The following is a 10,000-nucleotide window of genomic DNA, read 5'->3' as shown; positions in this document are numbered from 1 at the left end:
TATACGTGCATCTACAATATGTATATGTATATGCATATATGTAATTTACATATACACAGTATATATATATATATATATATATATATATATATATATATATATATATATATATATATATATATATATATATAATGTGTATATGGATATATATGTGTATGTATGTGTATGCGTGCATCTACAATATGTATATGTATATGCATATATGTAATTTATATATACACAGTATACATATATATATATATATATATATATATATATATATATATATATACATATATATATATATATATATATATATATATATATATATATATATATATATATATATATATATATATTTGTGTGTGTTTGTGTAAACGTACGCATATCCAAAGTTCCAAACGTAACTTTTCTTTATCTTTATTCGGTGATATTCCCAATTTGAACTTTCCTTGTTTGAGGGATGCTCTCAGTGCCCTCTCTGTCCCTCTCCTTTTGACCTCCTCCACTCAGTTGTATCGATAATTTTTTATGAATGTTTGCAAAGGGATTAACAATTGGTATGAAGTAGTTGTTTGCCATTGCAAATGTCAGAGGTGTTTGTTTTTACTCTGTTTGATCCAAGCACACGGCGTGCATGACAAGCACTCACTTTCGACACTGTTATTTGCATTGTTTACACAATAAATATCTAAACGTTTTGTTCAAATAGGTCTGTGTATTGTCCAGTGCTATTGTGTATGGGTGTTGTCTTAGTTTAGTTGGTCGTTTATTTGGAAAATATAATTTTTGTTCACTGTTGTTTTGGTTACGATACTATTATGATTATTACTGTGCTTTCCGGCAACAAATAGAATCTTTTCGGTGTATGGTTTTGGGGATATATTTTACCTTAGTAATATGGAAATGTCGTTTCAACGAGAAAAAAAATGTTTTTGTTTGACGAAGTTGTGTGAGTAATACGTTGTGGATAATGTCCGGTCTACTGAGATACAAATTCAGAATTAATATTTTCTAAATGATATCTTAACAAATTGCCAAGAAGCTTTATCGATACAGTGAGATATATTTTCATGAAGAAGTCTGTCATCAAATGATATTCGCACGAAGTTTGAGGACCCCATTATTGACTTATATTTTCATTTTTATACTATATTTTCATTCATAGTACTAAATTTTAATATTTTTACTTTCTTACTGAATAGCTTTTGAAATTAGGGATGAGGAATTTATTGACACTTTTAAATCAATATTCTCTTAAAATTCAGGTAGGCCTATAATACCGTATGCAGTGGAAACAAACAGAGATTTGCCTTTCCCTCAATATTAAAAACTGTTCTTATTTCTTTTTGATTTTGCACTCCCCTTTGGAATAGCCTATCAGTAAAGGGTAAAAGAGGAACATTATTATTTATTGAGATTATGGAAGTGAAGAGTTTAAAAGAAATTGTGTTCAAATGATTTACTTCTATTGGAGTATTCATACATATATACATATATATATACATACATACATATATGTTTATATATATTTATATATATGTATATATATGTATATATATATTTATATATATATATATATATATATATATATATATATATATATATATATATATATATATATATATATATGTTGATATACGCGTTGTTCAATGAATTTTATGAATTAATGTATATAGAGACTTATATGTTCATATTCTTTCATTTCTAAACCTCTCTCTTTCGTCCAACACACAGTGTCAAACATGCTATATATGAATTATATATATATATATATATATATATATATATATATATATATATATATATATATATATATATGTATATATACGTATATATATTTTATGATATATATATATATATATATATATATATATATATTTTTATTATATATATATATATATATATATATATATATATATATATATATATATATATATATATATATATATATATATATATATACACACACGTGTGTGTGTTCTAACTATCAGGTCGTTTCCCCTTACGATAGGTAGCTTCAGAAAAGAACAGCATATCACCTATCACTGTTACTTTGATACTTTAACTTTAAATTTATATTGAATTATCAAATTAATTTTTTTTTATTTTGAATTCATGCTACTTTAGAAATTGATGATTGGATAAGTTGTCTGTCATATCTGTACCAAGACTGAATGGCACACGTTCAAATCCAGGTATAAGTAATTTTTAATTTGTTTTTGCGTGTATATCGGTATGTATGTGTTGGTGTGTGTGTGTATCACAGTAGGTAAATGCCATATAATGTGATTTTATTCCTTACTGCTTTTGTTTTGTGCCTTTGCTATGGTACATTTATTGTTAATTTTATATTATTCACTCGTCCGTGTTCCAAGCTGTAATTCATTCACTCAATTTCGTAGAATTCTTGTACAAGGGTAGATTTAAATATATTATTGTATGCATGTATACAAAAAAAAGAAACGAACTAGTATTTGTGTAAAGCATCCTATCTCTGGCAAATGGAGAATGTTATTTATTGAAGCATATTATTTTAATCTTAATGACTTGGTACCACCCTTTCCTTTAATGTCTTTTCATACAATCATATTAGCTTCTTTTTCTTTTGTGTTCCACATTTTCTTTATGTTTTCCTTTCATTTTATATCTGTATTCTTTCCCTTCTCCGAATGTTTCTTTTCAAGTCTTCCCCTGCTTTCTTCTCCCCTTTCTTTAACATCTTTTTGGTCTTTACTTTCTTCTTCGATCTTCTTTTTGTCTTTTTCTTTCCTAACTTCTTTTATTAACCTTTTTCTTTCATTCTCCCCTACTATCTTTTCTTTGTTGCATCTCTTCTTTTTCCTTCACTAATGACCATAAATATAAACAAGACACTGATTAATTTCGTTCACTTTGCATCGTCATGGTATTTGTGCTCTGTATAAGGCAAACCGTGTATAAGAAACCCCCCTTTTATGGCATATCGGGTCACGCTATCTCGTAAACTGGCGTGATCGAGAACACGGTAATTACGAAGAATCTTTTTTTGGCTTTGGAACCCGAACCTAAATGAGACGGAAGTCGGGTTAAATCCGCAGACTTTGTAATTACCAAACTTGTTTTTATCCTGTATGATCTTTCGCGTTTAGGATGGTACAATAAGTAAGATGAAAGCAAGGGAGAATATTTCGTGCATGTTATAATTACAAACGCTCTGTTATCTGGTATAAGCTACTGGAAAGCTGAAATTGTCTAGGTTTTGTAATATCGGGGTTGTTGAGGATATAGAGGCACATAAACACACACACACATAATATATATATATATATATATATATATATATATATATATATATATATATATATATATATATATATATACACAATGCCTAAGTATGCACGCATATATATTATATGTGCATATCGTATATTTACATATATATCATTGTAATGCATGCAAAGGGGTTCGACAACCTGTTGATGAGTCTTTTGAGTATTAAGTGACAGATGTAGAAGTTCAACTACAGGGGGGTTCATCCACGATTCAACAGGTAGAACATGACTGTGACAGCAACTGTTTATTTATCTTTTTTTGGAATAACTAACTGTTTAATAATAAAAAAAAATACTTTATGTAGTCGTGAGAATAGTAGATATAAGTACGTTTTATTATAGGAAAATAAGATGAAGGATGCAGTGAGTCGATTTCTATATGTCATTTAATTGATTGGGGATAATGAAGAGAAACTACAGAAAAAAGTAAGTTGGCTTATAGTGATTTGGTGAATACCGAATGTCTTGATCAAATATGATGAAGTTATAGTTCCAGGAAAATAGAACTGTCGATGTTCATACAGATAGTGAGAGAAAGTAAAGGTTGGCACTTAAATAAGTAATAAGTAAATTTAATAAAGGATGATAGTATGAGAGAATGGTTTCACATCAGTGGCAATACAATGAAGGTAGTAATTAGAATGGTGAATGCGTAAAGGGATTATTAGAGAAACTCCGCTTAATGAGCGAATAATGTATGTTAAAACCAAACGAAGGTAGAAAAGGCTCTATCCTTTTTGATGATTTGCTTGCGTAATTGTATGGATAAAAGAAGAATTATATTAGTGCAAAATTGAAAAAACAAAAAAAAACAAAGAGGTCTAAGTATAATGAAGGAATTTATTACGCGCAAAAAATAACAGAAAACTGATTACATGTAGGTACCAACGGGTTATCGTCAACAGCGCTGCGGTGTAGGAGAATTACCCCTATAAAAGAACAATAATCATAATGTGTTTGTGGTACGGTTACCATACTTGTACCAGGAAGCGAGACGAGGACCGTCTCTGCAGGAAGGTTGTCTGCACTTAGGGTGAGCCTTATGTTGTGGAAACATTCTCAACAGGTACAACTCAGGGAATTCAACGTTGAAGGATAAATGGTGGATACGGGTGTGATTAATGACTTGTTTTCATATGCAGCTACCTCTAATATTGGAAATAATTTGAGAGAGAGAGAGAGAGAGAGAGAGAGAGAGAGAGAGAGAGAGAGAGAGAGAGAGAGAGAGAGAGAGAGAGAGAGAGAGAGAGAGAGGGAGGTTGCAGGAAATACCTCGGCAGTCACTGATATATCCTTCACTGCTAAACATCGCACTATTGTCACAGACCTACTTTTGACAAAATTCTCGATCCCCACGCCTACGTTTATAAGCTCACACTTACTTTCTCAGTCAGAATATTTCATTGATACACACACACAACAGTATAAATAATCAAATAGAAATAAAATCCTGTTGAGAAAGTAACAGATTACAGGAGCACAAAAGGAGAAGAGGAGTAATGTAAAATTTCTTTGTAGAATTACATTCAAAGTATTTTTTGTGAAGCTTCGTGAAAAATTATTTATTCATTGAAATTTTCCACCTCTGTAAGTTTTCAAAAGTACCTCGTGATTTTTTATGAATTGGCTCATTGTAATATGTATACTGTATTTTGTACTAGCGTTTATGCCGAAACGTTTTTTTCACTAGCATTTAGGAGTATGATTCCACTGTCCAACTAATGTAGCCCTGATGGATGCCATAAGTTCAGGATGAAAGCAGAGGTCGGCAAATTTTGATGAACGATATGGTAAAAGCTTCTAAATTTCCATAAAAAATTGTTCTTTTAAGAGGAAGAGTATCATCGAAGGGAAGACGTCATACCGTTTGACAAAGACGTAGCCCGATAAATAATATTTTTTTTTTCAAACGTAAACACGTGTGTATCATACTGTGCGTGTATATATATATATATATATATATATATATATATATATATATATATATATATGTGTGTGTGTGTGTGTGTGTTAGTAGTAGTAGTAGTAGTAGTAGTAGTAGTAAGTTGGCGAGGGCACCAGCCACTCGTTGATATACTACCGGTAGAGAATTATTTGGTTCTTTGACTGGCCAGACAGTAATACTTTGGATCCCTCTCTCAGGTTTTGGCTAATTTTTCCTTTTCCTACACTTACCCCGAATAGTTTGTCCTATTCTTTACTCATTCTCCTCTGTCCTCATACACCTGACAACACTGGGATTACCCAATAATTCTTCGCTTAAGGGGTTAACTACAGCCCAGTAATTGTTCACTGGCTATTTTCCTCTTGGTGTGGGTAGAAGATACTCTTAGCTATGGTAATCAGCTTTTCTAGGACACTTAAAAACCAAACAATTGTACCTCAGTCTTGTGTTCTTTTTAAGATTGTATAGTTTATATATGGAATTTTTATTTTAATGTCACTACTCTTAAAATGTATTTTAGTCGTTCATACTTCTCTTGTTGTTTGTTTATTTTTTTATTTAATTTCCTCACTTGTCTATTTTTCCCTGCTGAAGCCCTTTGGCTTAAAGTACCCTGTTTTTCCAACTAGGGTTGTAGCTTGGCTGGTAATATATATATATATATATATATATATATATATATATATATATATATATATATATATATATATATATATATATATATATATCTCCATTGATTATACTGTTCTGTATTTTCTTTCGTTTCATTTTAATTCATCCAATAATGTTTCATTGGGAATTTCAGTCTTCGTCTTGATCAGCTTTCGAAGGCTGTGTATCTGATCTGCTGGCAGATTTCGTTTGCTGAATGCTTATGAAATACTTTTTGGCATGTTTTCTATATTCGTTTCATGATTAGTCAAGCAATACGTCAGTGTTAGACTTATTAAATGAAATGAAAACGTGTACGCCAATGAAGATATAGTAAGGGTCATATGTCGATGTCATTTTCGCCAAAATCACGACACCATTTGGGCGTCATATTTCGACATAGCCATTTGCTAATGAAGCCACCCTGGGTCTGTTTTATCACAACTGGTAGTACTTATTTAGTCATCTTTCAGATTTTGCTATTTCATTTGCGTCCTAGGAAGTACGTTGTAATCTGTCTTGCCAATTTTCAGTGTCCACGCAACCTCTACATCAATCTTCTTAAGTCGTGATTTTGTTACTTGTAGCAGTATCCGTTCTTTGGTACCACAGGGTCTCTTATTTACTGCATTCTAACTTCATGTCTAACCTAACAGCTCTTGTGTTTTACCCATGGAGATTTGAAACGCAACAGTCGTACATTTCTTGTCTATACGTATAACTTTGTTTACTCACTGACCATAGTTGTTTTGGCTAATTTTTCATGGCCGGATGCCTTTCCTGCCGCCAACCCTCCCCATTTCCCCGGGCATGGGACCGACACCAAGTTGAGGCTGCCTTGCTCCCTTCATGTCATGAGAAGAGATGAACAGTATATTGGGAGGAGAATGATGGAAATGCAGGTAAAGGGAACGAGAAGGAGAGGGAGACCAAAGTGAAGGTGGGTGGACTGTATCAAGGATGACCTTCGATCAAAGGGATTAACTGGTGATGAGGTGTAGGACAGAGGTAGATGGAGAAAGCTGACCAGAAACATCGACCCCACATAGAAGTGGGAAAAGATGTAGACAAAGAAGAAGAATTACAACTTTGTTTACAATTGGAAGTATATAGATGATCACTCTAGATTCTTTAAGGCAACATCTGCAAATTACGTTATAAACCATTGAGAATGTGAATGGACAAGATGAATTTAACTTGAGATACATGATTCGAAACTTTCATAAAGGATCCTCATTAGATGTTGGTAATGAGCTAAATTTAGTAGATTCGTTCGTTAGAAATTAGGTTTGAAAGTATGCGACATTTTCATTTCATTTTGTTTCATGGATATATGCACTGAGATAAAATGGATAAAGTGGATTTGTTATTGCTCATTTCCAGTGACTTAATTTGTATTTTTGCACTTGGGAATCGCCTATATCGTTCAAGTACAGCCCCCAAATGAAAACAGTATAATTATGATCGATGTTTACCTCCCTAATTAGTTAGTATTTAGTTCTTTAAAATTTACCTTTAGCATATTTACTGGCGTGATAAATACCCTTAGCCGAGGATGAAATCCACCACAGATTAAAAATTCAAGTACCTATAGATGACCTTTGACTGAAATCTAACGTTTATTATGGGATTTGAAATTATCATGTTTATACCAAAAGCAAAGTTAGTCTTTGTCTTTTTACAATACAGAACTATAGAATTTAGCATTACATAAATAACATACTCTCCATCGAAATTTCGTCATGTGTATGTAATTAGGAAATTTTCGTAACGTTAAATGTTCGTACACCCGGTGTTCATACATTGAATGGTAAAGGCAATTCACGGAAGTATAGATAACGAAGATTTTTATAACTTTTTTTCATTCATTTTCTTATTAGGTGTGGGCGTCTCTCTCTCTCTCTCTCTCTCTCTCTCTCTCTCTCTCTCTCTCTCTCTCTCTCTCTCTGTTATGTACTTCGTTAGTCTTAGAGGTGACATATCCTTATAAATCCACAGGGTCTCAAAAGTAACTAATAAGCCTTTTCTCCGCGTGACGAGGCAGGTAATAGGGTGGAAGTTTTTGAAGGAGCAACATGCTTTCTTCATCGCATGTCGGTAATAAGTTTTTCCTGCTTTAGTGAGATTATATAAACCTCCTTTGAGTAATGGCCTTTTTACGTGGTAGTAGACAAATAGGGACATAACGAGAACATCGGATTACTTGATATAGTAATTTTTGTTGCTTCACTTTTCCCAGGATGAATTATACTATTTTCCTTTATTTTTTTTTTTATGTGTGCTAAATTAACATGCTTCCTAAAAGAAATGGTGTCAGCTCATCGATCTAGTTGGAGTAACGTTACCCAGAGCATTAAATCTGTACGAAGTTATTAAGTGTTCACAGTGGTATCGAACAGTTAGTGTCATCAAGGGGGAACGAGTGGCCAATTCATTTGCATGTGCGTGCCAGGATGAATGCTACCAAGAATGTAATGCCTCGAACGAAACTATTTCTTTATATGATTTACCATTTTAATCTAACTTGGTTTTTTCTTTTACTTTTTTTCTCTGTTATTTTGGTCAGTGACTTGAAAGGGATGATTTCATCGGTAGTTGCTTGTCCATATTTTGAAAAGATTAGAAGGAATTATGGGGGTTGAGGCGGTAAATTATCTCTAGATTGGATCATGATTTCGTCATAATTCCGTATTCATGTAAGGGAACTTTTTTATTCTTATTTTTTTCCCCATCTTTCATGCTACCACTTATTTTCAGATTAACATATTGGTGGTTACGGTGGATTGCCTTATGTGTTGATTTCAATATCAGCGTGTGGGGGTTTTGATAATATATGTCTTTTGCGTGATTAGATAATTCTTCAAACGATTTACTTTAAGAAAACGTACAGTGAACTCACAGTGATATGCGTTTTAATAGATATAAGCACTAAAGTTGGCTGATGAATTCATAAATGATTTCCAATGTGGTTTTTCATTTAAGATGATTAACGAAATTTTGTCACATTGAAAATTTTGATATAGGTAGGATATAATCTATGGTAATTTCTCGATGGTTTTGTTTATAACTTTGCCAATAATGTTTTGGTTGATTTTTCAAACATATCCATTAAGAAAGGAACTTTCAACTATTTAAAAACAAAGCTCAGAATGCAGATTTATAGTTGCCCTGCCTTGCCTGTCCACAAGTGTTCATATTTTCCGTTTCATGAAGACTTCCACTTCATTGCTCAGGGGCACGTGATTTTAAACAAACATTTCTATTATTGTGATAGGTAGATGGTTGCCTGCCTTGATATAATTATACCATAGTTTGGCAACAATGCAGTAGATGTAGATTATATTTAGGCAAAGCTTTACACTGGAATTCTCTATTGCCTGTTAAATTTATACCTTTTTTAATAACATGTTAAATTGTGCTACGTTTTTTATTCAACATTCAAATTGTTTCACGCTAAATAGATATTGTATTGCATTACATTCAAGCCATGTTCTATAGGGAGTCATAGATCAAAATTTTTTTCCATTCTTGATATTTTAAATGGTTTATGACTGCTTAAGATATAATCCCCACTCATTTATAGTCCCCTTTTATACCTTTTTGAAATGATTATCTTCTATCATTTCGCGGCCATTCTTCATCTTTAGCTATCAGTCTTGAGTTGGTCAGTCTCGTTTAATTGTACTGTGCAGTAATAATAGAGGTTCTGACCAGGGATCCATTTATTTTGTGTAATCAAGTTACACCAAATTAAACATAAAGAAAATTTGATTCAACCATCGAATTTCATCAAAATTTCGAATGTACGGATTTCTTCTAACTTGTCACATAAAGATTACTTGAAAGAAAATTTACCTGTTTATAGAATTTTAGGTGTCGCATTTAGTGTGCTATGTGCGCAAGGATTATTCCTTCGTCTTAAATTACTTCAGCTTTGCAATGTCCTTATTCTTCTCTATAGTAAGCTCTACCGCTTTGTTTTGTTTCACCTTTTCAAAGCATTGAAACTTGATAATTCCCCAGATTCGTTTCTTTCCGCAGCCTTATGTTGACCTTGACACCTCTTTTCATTAGTACAGATTTTGGCCAATTTCTTATGAAACTCAAACGC

General features: G+C 32.3%; 1 protein-coding gene across 1 annotated transcript in view; it reads right to left on the bottom strand.

The window, feature by feature from the left end:
- Positions 1-10,000, bottom strand: part of LOC137618434 (protein O-mannosyl-transferase tmtc2-like) — a 54,054-nt gene that overhangs the window by 14,025 nt on the left and 30,029 nt on the right. The gene's annotated exons all lie outside the window — the stretch shown is intronic.

This window comes from Palaemon carinicauda, chromosome 24 (genome assembly GCF_036898095.1).
Source record: "Palaemon carinicauda isolate YSFRI2023 chromosome 24, ASM3689809v2, whole genome shotgun sequence".
NCBI lineage: Eukaryota > Metazoa > Arthropoda > Malacostraca > Decapoda > Palaemonidae > Palaemon > Palaemon carinicauda.
This window is presented reverse-complemented; position numbering and strand designations above follow the sequence as displayed.